This window comes from Diabrotica undecimpunctata, chromosome 7 (assembly GCF_040954645.1).
Source record: "Diabrotica undecimpunctata isolate CICGRU chromosome 7, icDiaUnde3, whole genome shotgun sequence".
In the NCBI taxonomy this organism is placed as follows: Eukaryota; Metazoa; Arthropoda; class Insecta; order Coleoptera; family Chrysomelidae; genus Diabrotica; species Diabrotica undecimpunctata.
Genome location: NC_092809.1, coordinates 116864908 through 116884905, shown reverse-complemented (window position 1 = coordinate 116884905; position 19998 = coordinate 116864908). Strand labels below are relative to the sequence as shown.

The 19998-nt window shown below is 32.1% G+C and overlaps 1 long non-coding RNA gene across 1 annotated transcript in view; it reads left to right on the top strand.

Annotated features, from left to right (window-relative positions):
* The window catches only part of LOC140445736 (uncharacterized), a 380882-nt gene that overhangs the window by 111878 nt on the left and 249006 nt on the right, over nt 1–19998 (top strand). The gene's annotated exons all lie outside the window — the stretch shown is intronic.

The window sequence follows — 19998 nt, the reverse complement described above, 5'->3', positions numbered from 1 at the left end:
TTTTGAATTTTTTCTAACCCCTTAAGTACTGACGCGTAGTCTACCAGACTACGGCTGTTTTTAAAACTGTCATATCCACCGTGATTAATAAAATATTAAGTTTCCGTCATTATACCTCCAAATAGCATTAAAATAGACGTATTTACCAAATATTAGAAATAGACATCGAACTGAACCGAAATTAACCGACAAAAAAAGTTAGGCGTAATCTGCCAGACGATATATGAGTATAAGTGTAACCATAATTAGACATGGGTTATTTGTTTACTGTTATGTTGAGATAGTCAAAAGTAGGTAAAATGAGTAATAAAGCACATTCCTTGAAGAGTGATCATTTTATGGATGATAATTATGAGAAAATAGTAACCAAATGGTATGAAAAATGTGATAGAAGTGGAAGTGAAATAGAGAATCCAAAATATGATTGTGCTATCGAAAGTGAGAACGATACAGCATTGGAAATATCGGAAGAGAGTGGCGAAGACGAAAATATTGAGGAAAATGACTCATCTAATCGAGGTAATATTTTCGGCAAAAATCGTTTTAATGTGTGGCACAAGAAGTTGTACTTACCGGAGGGAGAACTTTGAAGCATAATATAGTTATAGAACTTCCTGGTCTAAAGAATTCTGCTCGTGCGCTTGGAAATAATGCATCCCATGTAGATATTTGGAATTTAGTGTTTTCTACAGAGATGATTGAGCAAATTATTCACTAGACCAACGCTAAAATCTGTGGTTATCGGGAAAAATACAAAAGAACTGATAGAAGTGAAAGTTGTGATACGGATTTAAATGAAATGTTAACGTTTTTGGGTATGCTAATTGATACTGCCGTTTTCAACCCAAATCATGAGTTTATTCGTACCATTTTTGCTACGGACGGTACCCGAAGAGACATTTTTTGGTGTGTTATGAGTAAAGATCGGTTTGCGGTCCTGTTAGCATCTCTTTGTTTTAATAATCCCAACGACCGAAAACAGCATCAACAAGTTGATCAAATTGTTCCAATATCAGAAATATTTAACAAGTTTGTATTAAATTGTCAAAACGTATATTCAGTTAGCCAGACTGTATATGTCGATAAGATGCTAGTTTATTGTCTCAAATAATATGGTCTCAAACTGATGTGTCTCACAGATGTCAGGAACGGGTATTTGTATATTACCTATGTATATTGTGGGAAGGACTCTGATGGGCGTGAACTATCAGAAGATGAAAAAAACTTTCAAAGCCAACTTAATCTGTTTTTGGACTTTCTTGTCCATTGTTCAAAAACAATTAAAATGTCACCACAGTGTCAAAGAAACAATGGTTCTTTTCTACCAAATAGAAAAAGGGAGATAGGAAGCACCTTATATGGTTTAACTGAACAGATGACATTACTGTCATATGCAGAAAAAAAAAGAAAAAGCGACAATTCATATATCCTTAATGCACCATTGTAAAGACACTGACTCGCAAGCGAACAAGAGCCAGAATTGTATCGTTCTACAAAAAGACCAAAGGAGGAGTAGATTTACTAGATGAGAAATGTTTCAAAAGTACTTGCAGACGTCGTACCCAAAGATGGCCAATGGGAATATTTTACAGAATTGTAGATATATCTTGCAGCAATGCATAGATAATTAATTCATCAGGCATACAAAGACAATCCGACAATATCGCAAAAATCTAATTTTCTAAAACAACTGGCACAACAGTTGGTAGAACCACATATACGAAGACGAAACGGGAAACCATGAATTATATTCCAAGAAAAATAAAAATTTGTATACGTTGGGTATTAGGTATTCAAGAAACAACTGCGTCAGATCTTGTAGATGACGACATCTTGCAAAAAAATATGCTCGATTTCCCCAATTAAAAAAAAGACGAATGGCTAAATAAATATCTTTGTAATAATTGCAAAACACTTATATGCCTCCAGTGCACAAATCGAGTGTGTATTTGATACGCAGAATAAGAGTAAAAAGTAAAGAAAATGATGTACTTTGACATTTGTTATGTTCTGTTTAATTTACTTTTTCAAGTGTGTGTTTACTTCATATACATTTTGTTATATCCCATAAGAAATACTAGATCTGTATTAGTTGATAATAATTAATATTTTTTTTTTCACTGTAAACTTTTCAAGTGTTACACTTGGTTTATATTTTTCGCTTTCCAAAATAATATTTTTTTTCAATTACTTTGTGTTGGTTTTTGATATTTATTGAAAATATGTTATTGCAAATGAATGTTATTAAGATGTTTAAAATATATTTAACTGAATTTCACGAAAAGACTTGCAAAAAAATGGTTTTTATTTAGGGTAGTCTCACAGACGACATGTCAGTAATTGTGTTCCAATATTGATATTTCAGTACTTAAGGGCTAATTGAATGTCATTTAGGTCAATGCGACAATTTTAATCGGTTTTGTTAATCATTATTACTATAGTTTTTTGAAGATGTATGTCTGTTTTTGAAGATGTCAGTCCCATTAGTTCATTCCATTATTAGCTCTGTTTGGTATATTTTGTAGGTCTTACATTTTTCTGCTATCAGAACGGTATTGTCTGCAATGGGACTTGAAAGGGTTAAATTATGTATTCATGATATATTGTATACTTTCCACTGCCTAGATATTATAGTTCTTCCGCTTTCTTGATATTGATCAATTGCTTTTTCATCGCAATTTTCTCTAATACATCCTTATTTGTTTGGATAACTAACCAGGTTCCCAAATGTGCCCAATAATTTTACCACTTACGCCTTTAATATTGGTTTTTCTAGTTCGCTAAGTAGGATATAATAAAAACGTTTTTGATTTTGAATTTTTTAAGTATACATTTGTTTAAAAGACGTATTTTATAAGGAACTTATAAAAATGCTTAACAGTTTATTCCCGTAAAACATTACCCAGAAAAATCACGTTTCCATTTATTAGAAACTTTCATTAGAGAACTAAATATTTTTTACATATAAGATGACATGCACATTTTTAACATTCTCCAAGATCACCTGTTTATGTATTAGCGTGAGTAAAAATGGGTACTATTCATATTATATAACCGTTTTTTTTGTACACATAATTTATCATTTTAATAATTTTTGTATAATACAGAAAGGTCTCGTTTTATACGGTGGATACGTTCCACAGAAAGGCGCATATAAAAAAATCGCATAAAAAAACATTATTTGCCTTGAAAAAGTAGGAATACGTTCCGTAGCCTACTAAAATTACATAAAACCAAGAGAAAAACAAAAAATTTTGCAGAAATTAAAAAAAATAAGCTGCATGATAAATTACCTCGAATATCTGAAAGAAATTTATACAAAAGCTTAAAAAAACTTGTATTCAAAAGTTAATTACCTAATTTTATATTATGCGAAAGTAATAGGTACATATAGTTTTACATTTATATTGTTAATCATTATCGCTATCTGTCATTTTCAAAAGAAACTGTCTCTGCAATAATAGATTGCGGTAAAGGCGATGGATTTTCACAAACTTCATTCTCGTTCTGTGTAGCTCTTGTTATTGTTCTTTTTCTGACGATGTAATCAGTAACTAAACTTTGCTATGATGATGCTAGTAATTTTTTATGTAGCTCACTATATCCTGACATGCAGTTCTGCAGTTCACGTTGTAATTTAAAGGCTCGTTCAGAATTGGTGTCATTAATAAGAAAATGGTTTTCTAATGTACTGCTTGAAGACCTTCTCCAATGAATTTAGCAGTGAGGTGAGTTGGTTTTTCTTCCTCATCATTATTATCTTCTAGACTCATGACGACATCTAAAGTTAGATCTAAAGTTTGATCAATTATATCATGATCACTTAATGCATCATCCACAAGCAGTTCACCTATATCGTCGTGGCTGATGGTATTAAAACCATTTTTGTCAATCTCATGTGTCAAATTAATTATTTTATCTGGTAGTGTCGATTTTTGAATGGTTGCATTGCTTGTTGCACATGCTGGTCTTATTTGAGCGGAAAAGTTTCAATATAAATCAAAGAATCAAAAACATAAAATTGCTTCCACGCGTCTTTTACTGTTAAGGGCTCATTTTCTAGTTTACTCACGATGGATTTGTATTTTGCCTTTATGTAATATTTTTAAAACGTTGCAATTATCCAATGGCTATTATCTAATGGCTGCATAAAGCTTGTTGTATTGGACGGAAGAAATACCATTTGCACGTTTGGATGTTTTAAGATTTTTCCTTCATATAGGCTTTTACTTCTGGCACGAAGTAATTATTGAACGATTCGGTAAAAATAGCTGTTATCACCCTGGCTTTCTTGTTAGCCATCCAATGCACTGGCAGTTGTTTTAAATCTTTGCCTTTTAAAGCACGTGGTCTAAGAGATTTATTTATTAAAAGCGGTTTCAACAACCGATCTCCTGATGCATCGCTACAAAGTAATAATGTTAGGTACTCGATCTTTATTTGCTTTATGCCCACTTGCGGTTTTTTCATCCTTTTTTGCGATGTAAGTGTGGTTAGGATTTTTTTCAATACAGTCCCGTTTCATCGACGTTAAATACTTGATCGGCGCAATAGTCCCCATCTTTAATAATTTTCGCTAGCTCCTGTTCTGATATAGTTTTCGTGTGCTGTCATCGTAAAGGCTGTTTATATTAAACTTTGTTTTTATCTCCGTTGTTTCCTAGTTTTCGGTTGAGATTTGATTGTTTTTATGTTTATATGAAATTTGAGCTCGAGATTTCAGTAAGTAATGATCCGATCCACATTCTAGACCCCTGTATATTCGGGCATCTTGTATTTTCATTTCAGATGTCTATCTAACTATAATATATTCAATAATTGATTTTAATTGTTTTGTGTCCTGATTGCAAGTATATTTATGTATATTTCTGTGGGAATAGAATCCATTCCAGATTTTAGGTCAAATTGTGCACATAGTTAAAAAATAAAGTAATGTTTCTAATTTTTATTTTTAGAACGTTTTTTGTATTTGTAAGCAAAATGTCAAAACGTGTTTTAATCATATAATGTTTGTTAGTTAAATTATAATATAATTACAAATGGCATAAGGAAACATATTAAAACTCATTATTGTGAAGCTGATTTATTTAACATTAGATTATTAATGCAAATATTTGTTATGCTTATGTTTGCTTGTATCTTATTATGTAAAATAATGATTTATGTGTTATTATTAAACTTACACAAAATTAAATTGAACACACACAAATATATAAGTAACTAAAGCAGAGAAAAGCCCTCCAAGAATAGGTTGATCTATGGTGAAAAATCCAGCTGCTGAACATTTTGGAGAAATTTTTTCGGCCCACGATACTAGATAGTGCACTTCGTTACGAACTTCAGACTGCTCCATACCAATTTCTAGAAGGTAGCTGCTATCCAGGAATTTTTTGTTGTTTCCTTCGATTTTATCGCAGCACATTACCAAGATTGAGATATTAATCTAAAATGTTTTATTAATTTTAATGAAAGAATCTAACAGTATAATCATAAAATGGATGCTAGGATACCAAATACAATATTATAACATTATAGTTGTAATTATATTATCGTTGTAATATATTATTATTAGTATAGCAAATGGCACTAAGAATCACGTAGCAGTAACTGCAATCTCTCAGATACACCGATGTACGAATGCCTAACTTTTGATTACTGCTTTTTCTTTTTATGTAGACATACCTCTTCCTGTTTTTCAACGTGCTTCCAGTAAGTTGTCGTTCTACCGTTTTCGTGGTCTTTTTACTGATGATCTTTCTAATGGGGATCCTTCTCTTGGTGTCTTTACTACTCTATTTGTTGCCATTCGGCTCATATGATATTTCCATTCTACACTTCTATTTCTTACCCAGTTCTTGATGTTCTCCACCTTGCATCTGCGTCGTATATCTGTACTTCTAGCTCTGTCCCATAGTGTGTTACTATCAATTTTTTTAATTGTTTTTAAGTTTGATGTAAATACGAAAAAAGGCAAAATATGATAGATTAAAAAATAAGGAAAATTCAGGAAGATATGCGAAATGGATTAATGATAAATGCAAGGAAATTATAGACAGAAACCATGGTTTTGTGATAGAAGAAAGAAGAAAGCTTGTTTAAGGTGGCGTAAAAAATTTAAACTTTAAAGCGACATAGTGATGCCAGGGAGTTATATAACTTGGTAAAGGGGGTGATTGAAGAGTTTGAAATAATATCAACTCGTTTACAAATAGAAAACGGAGAATTTTTGTTGAAGAAAATTAGATAACTGAAAGATCGCTAAGGATTTCGATGAATTATAGAACATTCAGAAGTGGCAATTTGCAGGACCTAGGCCGAGAATTTTGATAGTAGGACCACCAAGTGAGCAGTCCAGCTTGGAAAAATTATAGGGAATAATCGTGGAGCTGAGAATCGGTCAAGCCCCTGGAGAAGATTAATTGATAGCCGAGATTTTTAAGGTGGTCGAGATTGTTTACTGCCTTTCATTTCAAGTTATCCTGGATTATCTGGGACAATGGAGAAATGGCCGATGAAAAGAGTGTCTAGTTTTTCCACATGTATAACAAAGGTAATAAATTAACATGCATGCATTAAAGATGAGTTACCGTACTTACTGTAGCATATCGATTCGTCTCGACTTTACTACTAAGAAGAGATATTACTAGAGTATTTGTGTATTATATCATCCTAGTAGAGGTATTGTAGATTAGAAATGAAATGAAAAGGTGCTTGGAGTACGATGGAAACATGCACACGCTATTTACAGATTTCCATAAAGCATTCGATTGCGTGATAATATGTGTTACACATAATTCAAAGCTCCATGGTACCTATACAACTCTTAAGACCTGTGGCGGCTAAAATAGTTTGGTGGACAGGCTCCCAGGGTAAAGCTTACGTATGTAGTAGGAAAGTCAAATAGACTTTTTCTGGTAAATACTGGAGTAAGGCAGACACTGTCTCTATCTGGTGAACTTTTTCAATTCACGGCTCGTCACGCGACAACAGAAAAAGTACTGAGATTAGAGACTCGGTTGGCTTTAAATTAATCGAGCAAAAAATCGAAAACTTAAAAATGTCTACGGAAAAGCTAGAAAACTCTCAGAATGTGACCTATAGACGTTTTAACTGTGAAAGAGTTACTAGTTTTTCATATGTAGAATCGCATATTGAATTGTACAATAAAGAAAGCCAGTAAATCTTACTATAATCCACACTGCTGTTCAAAGAAACCAAAATTTACTTATATAAAACTTTGGGAAGACCAGTTGCTACCTACCTTTGCTACTGAAACCTGGTGAATGACAGACAGATAAGCCATTTCGTCAATTTTTTAAAAGAAAAATATTTCAAAGGATCTACAAACTGATCAGTGAAGGTATCTCGTGGAGGATTGGAAGTAATTTTGAACTTTAAGAGTTCTTAATTTTTAGAAATTTTTAGTAGATTCTAGTAGTTTTTACAGACAAGGCATCTATGAATAATTTTTTTAAATATCTACATTAGAGTACCCACTGTTAAATAATATTTCAGTATAGATCATTTTTCAAGAGAAGTGTCGATAAAATAAGGATAAATTTATATGATCATATTCGTCAATAAAAGATATCAATCGCACGTATTCAACTTTTTTTAATTGATTTATTAGAACAATTAGAAAATTGGCTTCCCGTAAAATTTATTTGAAGAGTTGTCTTTTCTTGATCTACATAAAGTTGTTTTTAAAGATTTTTCTAGTCTTTATTCCCTTCTTTCTAAACTTCGTAACATATTCAAGCTGTAATGTTTTTGCATGCATGATTGACTACAAGACGGCTTTCGATAATAGAGTCAGGCATAAACAAATGATGGAAGTGCTGAAGAGGACAGGGATTGACGGAAGAGACCTAAAAATAATAGCTAACCTGTATTGGAATCAATCAGCGGTGCTCCGAATAGATGGAGAATATACAGATCAGGTCAGATCTTAAGGGGACTGAGACAAGGGTGCATAATTTCACCACTGATATTCAATCTGTACTCGGAGCACATTTTTGCAGAGGCTCTAAAAGATATTGATAAGGGCAATAGATGGAGCCAAGTTCAATAACCTGCAGTATGTAGATTATGCAATAATGTTTTTCAACCATAAAAGGACTTCAAAATTTAATGAACAAAATAACGGAAACAAGTAGAACATATGGACTGGATATAAACACCAGCAAAACCAGACTAATCAAATGATCATCGGCAAGGAAAACTGGAGCAAATTTGTATGTGAACCAAATGAGAATTGAACGTGTCTCACAGCACAACTACTTGGGAACTATCATCAATGAGTCGTTTGACAATACCCAAGAGATTAAATGTCGCATCGGAAAGGCAAAAAGTGCATTCTTGACTAATTCTAAAAATAAGGAAAATAAGGAGGGTTTGCAAGAAATAGGGGATTGTCTTCTTGCAAAGATGACTTCATTACTGTAGAGGAGTTGATCCCTAATTTCAATATGGTAAAATCAATGGAAGATTCAAAATTGTATAGAAATATTAACCAACATTAAAAAGAAAAAAAGACCCTGAGTAGTTACGCCTAATTTTGAGAAATATCTATGAATAAATAACATATCCTTTTTTATTTTTAAAAATACTCCAAAGAAAATTTTCAAGATTCCTGGTTTCCTAGTAAAAATAGTATAAAAAAAACGGAAAATAAGTAATAAACCTTCACGACATCTATGATCTGGAATATCAATTTAACACTTAAACCACGTATTTGTAATAGAGGGCGCTACTATTAGTTTTTAGTAGATTTTCGACCTGTTGTTGGTAGATTCTCTAAAAAATATAGGGCCACACTGCTCTGGCAAAACACGATATAAAAAACTTTTCAGGCATGTACCATCGATCTTCTAGAAAGGACCCCGGCACCTTTTTTATGTAAAATTGATTTCAGTTAAATTAACAGAAACTTTGCAGAAAGGTAGCTTTGGTCATGGCGATCAAAAGTTCTTCTTGTTCCATAACTCAGGAATCAATTGCTTCTGAGTTACAGAGTTTAAAGTATCGGTTTTTAGCCCATTTGAATCAAGAAAGTGCCGAGGTCCTTTATTAAGTTTTAATATCGAATATCTAAATTAAATTAACAATTTATCTCTAAAATACTTACGACATAAAGTGTACATCTGAAAATCCTTATCAATGTAATAATCATTTCTGTAGACATTTTTTTCTCCACAACCATAAATGCATTGATACAAAGTAGTATTTCCGCGCAGGTGCTAACAAATATAAAAATTACCGTTCTTCCAAACACTTCATTAAACTGCTGAATTGTGTAGTACAAAAGCGTATAAAGTTTTCTGATCTCCGAAACTCTTCCAGGAAGATTGGTATCTTCAAAATGAAAAATAAATGTAATACCAGATCACACTATTTTAACTGCTAGGTCATTAACATTCGTAATGAAAATATTAACAAATAAATTAGATATTTTTTGATATTATATACATATATATATATATACACTACATTACAATACAAGAAGTAGTGTAGTCTTTGGGTACATACCTAAATCATGGAGGGAAATGAAAGTAACTTTCATTCCTAAATTGGGAAAGCGGAAGAAAAAAGACAAAGTCTCAAAGACAATGACCAAAAAGTCTAATGTCATTCCTACAGAAAACATTAGAGTAACTGCTCGGCAGATATATTGGGGATCGAATATTGGTACACAGTCCAATACATCAAGAATAACATGTGCATAAGCATTTTTGTTGTTTGAAGATTTTTGTTCACTCATTCTCAGATTCAATGGTCTTTATGTTTTACCTACATAAAAATGATCGTAATCATAAAGTATTCTATAAATACGATTCTTAGATCTTTCTTGTTCATTGTTAGGTTTAGTTTTAGGTAAAATAGATCTCAATGTGGTTGTTGTTTTAAATGTTGTTGGAATATTGAATCTATTTCCTACCGTTTTAAGTTTTTCTGATAATCTTTTTATATATGGTATTGTTACTCCGACAATTACGATGTGCCCATTATTTTTCATTTTCAGTATTAGCAGTTGTTCATTTACTTCAGTCCACGAGTTAATATTGTTTTTAAGATTTTTCAGAATGGCAATGGAGACTCCTCTCTTAGCTCTGTTATCTTCACTCGCTCCACTTGTACATATTCTCCAATCTCTTCATTTCCTTTTCCCTTTTTCTTAATCTCGGTGAGAATACATATATCTATTTGTCTTTCCGCTAATTCTTTTGCTTGTTTGGTTCTAAGTCCTTGTACATTCCATGTAGCCAGTATCATTTTCCTTTTCCGTTGCATTAGTCGTCTTTGTTTTGATCCATCATTTGTATTCCAAGGCTTTTGGTCGATATTTTTAGCATTTATTTCTTTTGACAAGGGATGAGTTGCTAGCCCATCGCCTCAACTCTCCTCCTTTATCCGAGCTTGGGACTGGCACTGGCATTTACTGAGCTACTCAATCCACCCAGCACTTACTGATGGCGGAGTTTTTTTATTTATATTTATTTTAATACTTTTCAAAATAATTCGATAAATACAAATGGTATTCCATAATTACCGACTTTACTCTATTTTTTTTTTAGAGACTCGCAAATTAAAGAACTTCTCAATGTCTACAACTTTTGTTTAAATCCTTTTTCTCTAAAATGCCTAACAAATGTTTTATAGGCAACTAATAAATCTTTTCACTTTTTATGCTTGTTTAAAAAAGAAAGCAAAATCTACTGTACGTCTTCAAGGATTTGTCATCAGCTATCTTTCATATACTCTTTAGAACAGCCTTACTCACTACGCGGCCCGTGGGCCGCATGCGGCCCTCGGGACGATTTTATGCGGCCCTCAGACTGCTAGGCAGTGAAACAAAATTGTATCATTCATCAGCTGCTAAATTTGGTGAAAATTTTAGCTGTGTTATGAAAACACTTGTAAAGATTGTGAATGTCATAAGATCAAATAAACTAAACCACAGAGAGTTTCAAGAATTTTTGAAAGAACTTATGTCGCAATATGGGGACATTCTTTACCACACAGAAGTGAGATGGCTGAGTAAGGGTAAAGTTTTGGAATGTTTCTTCAGCATTCGACATGAGATTACTTTGTTTTTGGCTACAAAGAATAAAGAGTTTCCTGATATTCATAATTTTAGTTGGTGGCTTAAAGTAGCGTTTCTCACCAATACAATGACCATTATGAATGAAACATTGACCAAATTGCAAGGAGACTACAATAACATTGTAACGAAAATGATGAGTATTGTGTTTTCACTGGAGCGGAAGCTGAATATGTATATTGAAAAATTATGTCAAATAAAGATTATTCCAGCTTTCCTTCCGTTAAAGCACCGTTTGATGAAAATCCAGATGGAAATCAAGAGATTTCTGACCTACTGAAGCTGTTAACAGACCTAAAGGATGAAATGTCTGTGAGGTTTAGTGACTTCCGGAAGTTCCAAGAACCATTTCGCTTGGTGGAAAATCCATGGACAATAACAACAGCAAATGTAGCTTATCTTTCTATTTTTGGATACGAAGCTAGAGATTTGAAAAATGAGTTAATTGATCTTCAGAATGATACAGAGCATAAAAGTATTTTTGAAGAAAAAAAGAAGCAAAAAGCTCACTATAAGTTTTGGGAAGCAGTTGAAAATGACAAATTTCCTAACTAATTGACTGTGGTCAGAAAATTTTGTGTATTTTTGCATCTACATATGTCTGTAAATCTCCATTCAGTAAGCTGAAGTTCATAAAAAACAAGTACAGATCTAGGCTGACTAGTGAGAACGTTGAAAACATTTTTAAAATTTCAGTTTCTTCCCAACCTGCTAACATAGATGCTATTCTAGAGAGTTGTGAAAGATTTCGCCCGTCGACTTCAAAGAATTAACAAATTCAGGACTTGATATTCCTGTAGTCAAGTAAAAGACATTTTCCTACTTTTTACATGCAAAACAGTCCATATAATTTATAATTATATTGTTTTTAAGTAACTTGTAATAAACTTATGTTATAGTCATATAGTTTTAAAGTTATTTCATACCACCACTTGTACTTGCGGCCCTGAGGAAAATTTCATTCAAACTATTAGGTTCTCAAAGAAATCCTAGTGAGGATCCCTGCTTTAGAACCTTCAAAAGCTTATGTAACATTTTTTCACCTTTTGTTCCTACCTGGCCTACAATACAACAACCGGGATACAAGTAAAAAATCATAACAAAAATACAGGGTGATTGATTAGTGTGACGAAGCTCAGCAGATATGTTCTAGTAAAAATTACAAAAAAAAAAAAGTTATTGACAAAAATTGTAGGCAGCTTTAAACTCCACATTTTAAAATTAGTTACAATCTTACAGGGTGTTCCATAAGATGGTGTCAGACCAAAATTATGTTTTCTTAAACGGAACACCCTGTATTTTGTTTTAAATTTGAAATCTACTTTACTTCCACATCACAACAATGTAAAGTTTTATTATGTTATACCGGGTATTTAAAAAGTTATAACCAATAATACCTGAAAATCGTATCAAGTTTAACTCCCTGCATAATTAAAAAGGTGTATAGGAATATTGATCTATTGCAACCATAGTTTTTTAATAATTGGTAAAAATTATAAAACATATTAGTTTTCATAATATTCGTTAAATTAAATACAGGGTAAGTCAAAAAGCAAGGACATTATTTTCTTAGTAATTTTAAATAGAACACCCAGTATTTTATATCCCTATCGAAAAGTACTAATATCGTACTTCAAATTTTATGAAGTACTCCCTATACCTAAAGTTATCAGTTTTCTAGATATTTTTATTTTTCGATCAAAGTATTAATTTGGTAGATATTTTAACGTTTACCAATAATTATTGTGAGTTGGCTATGATTGATTTGTCAGAAACTGACAGTTTGACATTATTGTTTATTAATTCAGTATTGGGGTACACCGTAAATTAGCAATAATTATTATTTAATAATTCAGTAATTAATTCAATCTAAATTAGCAATAATGAATTTTACTACTGATGAAATGGTAGATATGATCTGGATATTGGGGAAATGCAATAAAAATTCATTACTATCAGCTAGAATTTATCAAAACGGTTTCCAGATAGGCAGCAACCCAGACAAGATACATTTGAAAAATTGAAAGATTGACAGAGGAAAATGAAATTAGTGTCTTGATGGCAGTTACAGAAAACCCACACACAAGTATAAGGAGTATCTCCAATGAACAAGAACTTAGTTACTACTCTGTTCAAAAGATTCTATCTAAAAACAAAATGCACCCTTATCATATTTAAAATTAAATAATGATGATATTCAGAAACGAATAGTATTTTGTGAATAGGCCTTAGAAAAAACTAATGAACAGAGATTTTTTTGATTATGTCCTATTTAGCGATGAAGCTATATTCCATCAAAACAGTTCTGTTAATAGGCATAACTTTCACTACTATTCAATAAGTAATCCATACCACATAGTAACACATCGTCAAACAAGATAGTCTCTAAATGTGTGGGGAGGTATCGTCGGTAACCGTAGTAGGACCCTATTTTTTTGAAGATAACTTAAATGGTAAGATTTATTTAGATTTTACCGTAAATCAGTTACCGATATTATTAGAAAAGGTTTACCAAGTTTACCAATAATTATTGTGAGTTGGCTATGATTGATTTGTCAGACACTGACAGTTTGACATTATTGTTTATTAATCCAGTAACGAAATAACGATACATAAAAGAAAACAATTTATTTCAAATAATTTTTTTAAAAAATAACCGACGGAAAATTAAAAAAAATTACAACACATAGAAAAATAAAAAACAACAGTAATTTTAACTTATCTTACTTAAGTAAGGTGTACATTTGTAAAGAAATATTTTGAAATGCAATTCGGATTTTATTTTTCATATCATCCCTTGTTGTTGGAGGTATTTTATATACTTCGTTCTTAACGTAACCCCAAAAAAATGAGTCCATTTTATTGAATTCTGGTGACCTTGGGGGCCACCTTACCGGTCCATTCCTTCCGATCCATCTTTCACCGAACTGATCATTAAGTTCACCACGTACTAATTCGTTATGGTGCGCGGGAACACCGTCATGTAGAAACCACATTTGTTCACGTATATTAAGTGGAACCTTTTCTAATAATATCGGTAACTGATTTACGGTAAAATCTAAATAAATCTCATATAAGTTATCTTCAAAAAAATAGGGTCCTACTACATGGTTACCGACGATACTGCCCGACACATTTAGAGACTATCTTGTTTGACTATGTGTTACTATGTGGTATGGATTACTTATTGAATAGTAGTGAAAGTTATGCCTATTAACAGAACTGTTTTGATGGAATATAGCTTCATTGCTATATAGGACATAATCAAAAAAATCTCTCTGTTCATTAGTTTTTTCTAAGGCCCATTCACAAAATACTATTCGTTTCTGAAAATCATCATTATTTAATTTTAAATATGATAAGGGTGCATTTTGTTTTTAGATAGAATGTTTTGAACAGAGTAGTAACTAAGTTCTTGTTCATTGGAAATACTTCTTATACTTGTGTGTGGGTTTTCTGTAACTGCCATCAACACACTAATTTCATTTTCCTCTGTCGATCTTTCAATTTTTCAAATGTATCTTGTCTGGGTTGCCGCCTATCTGGAAACCGTTTTTTATAAATTCTAGCTGATATTAATGAATTTTTATTGCATTTCCCCAATATCCAGATCATATCTACCATTTCATCAGTAGTAAAATTCATTATTGCTAATTTAGATTGAATTAATTACTGAATTATTAAATAATAATTATTGCTAATTTACGGTGTACCCCAATACTGAATTAATAAACAATAATGTCAAACTGTCAGTTTCTGACAAATCAATCATGGCCAACTCGCGATAATTATTGGTAAACGTTAAAATATCTACAAATTACTACTTTTGAAAATATCTAGAAAACTGATAACTTAAGGTATAGGGAATACTCTATAAAATTTGAAGTAAGATATTAGCACTTTTTGATAGTGATATAAAATACAGGGTGTTCTATTTAAAATTACCAAGAAAATAATGTACTTGCCTTTTGACTTACCCTGTATTTGATTTAACGAATATTATGAAAACGAATATGTTTTGTAATTTTTATCAATCATTAAAAACCTGTGGTTGCAATGGGTCAATGTTCCTATACTCCTTTTTAATTATACAGGGAGTTAAAGTTAATACGATTTTCAGGTAATATTGGTTATAACTTTTTAAATACCCGGTATAACATAATAAAACTTTACATTGTTGTGATGTGGAAGTAAAGCAGATTTCAAATTAAAAACAAAATATAGGGTATTCCCTTTAAGAAAACTTAATTTTGGTCCCTGTAAGATTGTAACTAATTTTAAAATGTGGAGTTTAAAGCTGCCTACAATTTTTGTCAATAACTTTTTTTTGTAATTTTTACTATACCAGATCTACTGTGCTTCCTCACACTAATCAATCACCCTGTATATCTAAAGTGATCAGACCTAAAAAGCACATCTAAATAACAACTAAAAAAGAGAAAACTAAAGAGACTTACCAAATTCTTTTATCGTCGACAATGATTTAATTTTTTGTTTATTATTTAAAATACATTTTAAAGCTAAGTACCTCCTTGCAAATATTCGAGCTATAACTGTTATAAAGAAAGACAACAGAAAATAATAGTATCTGACGATTGTTGCATAAATGGAACTTAGTACTCTCCTTTTTATCTTAGTTTCAACTATATTGAATAGATCAATTGCCAAAAGTACTAAGGGTGTAAACATAATATAAAATTTTAGACCTTTCGACATTTTATCCTGAATATACTGTTGTTTTATTTGTTTGTCCAGCATGCCGATATATTCTAAAAATTTTATCCACTCCTTACGTCTTAGTGAACTTAATAGACAAGTACAGATTAAAAACAAATCGCTGACGCTCTGTAAAATATCTGAAATACTGAAAGAAACTTTTAGTTCATCTGTTCTGTCGATTTTTAAGTTTATTGTTAATGCAAATCCAAATAAACAGAACAGTAACAATAGTATATTAAACCAATTTGTCACCCCCAAAGCTGTGACTGGATACTTTTCATTGGGCTTCATTGGTGCTATACCCAAATAGGAATATACCGCATACAATTTTTTAAACAGTCCAACATCGGTCGTTGCCACATATTCTTTTTTTGCTCCTGGATACATTCTTGCACATTAACTTAGCTGGCTACTGCTTTTGACTGAAATATAAAAGGTTGGGGTATGTTTTTATATATCATAGTTATTGTATTTAGACAAATAACGCACATGTCGATCGATTGACCATTAGAATATATTTACAGCACAATTCTTTTATTTGCGTTTTCATAGTTGTTCTAACAATGCTATGCTGCTAAGTAGGGACAGTAAACAGCTATTAAAAATGTGATAGTGTCATTAGCTTTTTTTGTTTAGCTTAGAAATATTATTTACTACACTGCCTCGCAAAATTAATCAGACACGTGAAATTTTAAAGTGCAAATTGCTCTGTATAAAAACTAAATACATTGATCTAAACTAAATATATATATATATATACAAGGATTTCCACAGTTTTCACTGTATTCCTTCACTCAACCGTTTTCTCCAATTTTTCCTGTTTAGCCAGTCCCCTTCCTGTAAGTTTCTTCTACTCATTGCTTCGTCCACCTCATCTCTGAAAGATCTTCGGGGTCTGCCTCTCTTTCTTCTTCCTATCGGGCTCCACTCTGTTATTCTATTTATCCACCGATTTTGGTCTGCTCTTCTGACATGTCCGTACCATGTTAATCTCTTCTGTTCGATGTAGTCTATTATGTCGGAGTTCATTCCCATTCTCCTCTTAATCTCCATGTTATTTATTCTGTCTCTTCTTGTTACTCTGCAGCTTCTCCTTAGGAATTCCATCTCTGTTGCTCTTATTTTGTTTTTGGTTTTCTTATTTATTGTCCAATTTTCACACCCATAAGTGAGGATACTTCTTGTCATGGTATTATATATTTTTTTCTTTGTTTTCATGCTGATGTTCTTATCCCATAGTACCGGGTTCAATTTTCGTATGCAGTCTCTTGTTTATCCTAGTCTATTTTTTATCTCTTCCTCCGTTGTTCCTTTGTTTGATATTATGAAACCTAAATACTTATACTTGTCTGTTCCTTTGATTTGTTTACCTTCGTCTATTTCCAGCTGTTTTATTTCTGTATTCTCCGTTGTTAGGTATTCAGTTTTCTTTAGGTTTATTTCCATCCCATTCTTTGTATATTCCTGCTCCAGTTTTCTCATCATAAAACTGAGGTCATCCTCGTCTTGTGCGGTCACTATTTGGTCGTCGGCAAAACTTAGCGTGTATAGATATTCGTTCCTTACTGGTATACCCATTCCTTCGCACTTTCTTTTCCATGGTTTCAGGGTTTTTTCCAGGAATATTTTGAACAGGGTGGGGGATGTGGAGCAACCCTGTAGTAGTCCCTTTGTCGTCTTAAATGGCCTGCATATTCTATTGCCCGTTTTGATAGCTACTTCGTTATTCTTGTAGAGTGCTTTTACCGCGTTTATTAATCTTCGTGGAACTTCGATGTCTTCCATTGCTTCCCATAGCTTGGTTCTAGGTATTGAGTCATATGCTTTCTTAAGATCAACAAAAGCCAGATGGACGGATCTATTTTTGGCCATTCTTTTTTCTATTAGTTGTTCGACCGTGTAAATGTGATCTAAGCATGCTTTCCCCGCTGTGAAACCTGCCTGGTCTTCTCCGATTTTATCTTGTATATATATTTCTAATTTTTCCTTTATGGTCTTTCCATACAGTCTGCCTATAGACGATATAATGCTGATTCCCCGATAGTTTTCGCAGTTTTTTCTATTTCCTTTCTTGTATATTGATGTCATATATGCTTGGGTCCATTCTGCCGGTAAGTCTTCTCCATTCAGTGCTCTCTCAAACATTTTATGTATCATACGAAATAACTTTTCCGATCCGTTTTTTATCAATTCATTTGGTATTCCGCCGGGACCTTCTGCTTTTTTGTTCTTTAAAGTTTTGATCGTTCTTTTTACCTCAGCTAGGCTTAATTCGATTTCGTCATGTGTGTAGATTTCTATTCCGTCTATTTCTGATTGTTTGAATTCGGGGCGGTCTTCGGTTAGCAATTTTTTATAGTATTCTTGCCATTCGTTTTCTTTGATTTGACCGATCTTGATTTTCTCTGTCTTATTTCTTTGGAGCGACTTTAAGATGCGCCATGACTCTGAATTTCTCGTTCCTCCTATGTGCTGTTCTATCTCTGTGCATGTTTTTTCCCATCTTTCATTTTTTTCATTTGCTACTTTTCTTTTCACTTCTTTATTTTTTTTCCTGTATAGTTCCAAGTCCTCATAGTTTTTTGTGTTCAGGTATTTTATATGAAGTTCTTTTTTCTCTTTTATGCATGTTAGTGTGTCTTCGGTTAATTTCGTAGTTTGTTGGGTGTATTTTTGGTCCACTTCTCCAAGAGCTTCTAGGGCTGCTGTCTTCATGCAGGTTTTTATGTGTTCGTATGTTTGTTCTAATGATTCATACCGAAACTCTTCTAGCTTTTGGTCCAATCTTCGCTTATATAGGTCTTTTATTGAGTCTTCTTCTAATAAATTGATTTTGAATTTCTTTTCTTGTGTTGAGCACGTATTGACAGGTGTAGCCGGAGCCGTAACTTGGTCAGACTCTCCCTGGGTCGGTTTCTGTTGGGTCCATATGAAGGGGAATTCCATCCAAGCGATTACTAGTTTGTGATCTGTGCCGCATTCTGCGCCTCGCTTTACTCTTACGTCTTTTATTTTTATCGAGCTTTCGTGGTTTACTATAACATAATCAATAATAGACCTCAATTTTCTTGTTTCTTGTGTCCAAGTGTATTTGTGTATGTCTTTATGTTTGTAGAAGCCGTTTGTGATCTTTAAGTTGTTTATTTTGCATAGCTCAATCAATCTCTCCCCGTTATCGTTCATTATATCTTCTCCAAATTTAAATATTAGTTGCCTTTATCCATTCGTTTTTATAAAGTTTGTCATTTTTGTGGCTGACGAGGAAGTATTTGTTAAGGTGGTATCAATAAATCGAATATTTATTTATAAAATAATTTTTGTTAAATTGATTGTAATCCTCTTTATATGATCATGTGTCATATGATCATATAATATAATAATGTTTTGTATCAGCAAACTTTTGTAAATAAACTCAACTGCGTTTCTCTGTAAAAAAGTGAACTTTATTATTTCCTGTACAATATTAATTATTAACAAATACATTACCTGTAAAAAAGAAACAACATTTAAAGCTTATATTCTAGTTATAAAAATTACAGGCAACAAGTAATAATGGCCAGAAAATTGACAACTTAATGTTTTGACAGTGGCGTAATAAAATAAGAATATAAATATGTTAATTTTATATTATAAGAAATAGAAATACTATTAAAGAGAAACAAAACAATAGTTTTTCTTTTTTTTTTCTCCCCCGCCTTGGAGAAGAAATCTTAAAACAAAAATTGAACGTTCACTAAATATTTTTTTCAATACCGGAGTAAGTTTATAGTGTATTTTTATGTATGAGAGAGTAATAAAACAATAAATTATGTATGCAAATCCCTAAACTGTTGATACGGGTGACTCAATGAAAAACAGATATTTGTCAACAAGTTTACAGAAGTATATAGGAAAACAATTTTAAATTGAGTATGACCACCAGGTATAAAGGTTGGAGCAGAATAGAATACAATAGTTGTGAGGGTTACTAATCCCTAAATAAGGTTGCCAGTGTCGGAGTGATGGAGGTTAACAGGTACTAATGAATTTGCAAGAAATGTAAGATGTTTATTTTATTGGTTATATATAACCAATAAAAGTTTAATAAGTACCTACCTATTTGCAAAATAAAGTTTAATTCTTTAGATAAAATAAAACGTTTTATTTTATCTATTTGCAAAATAAAGTTTAATTCTTTG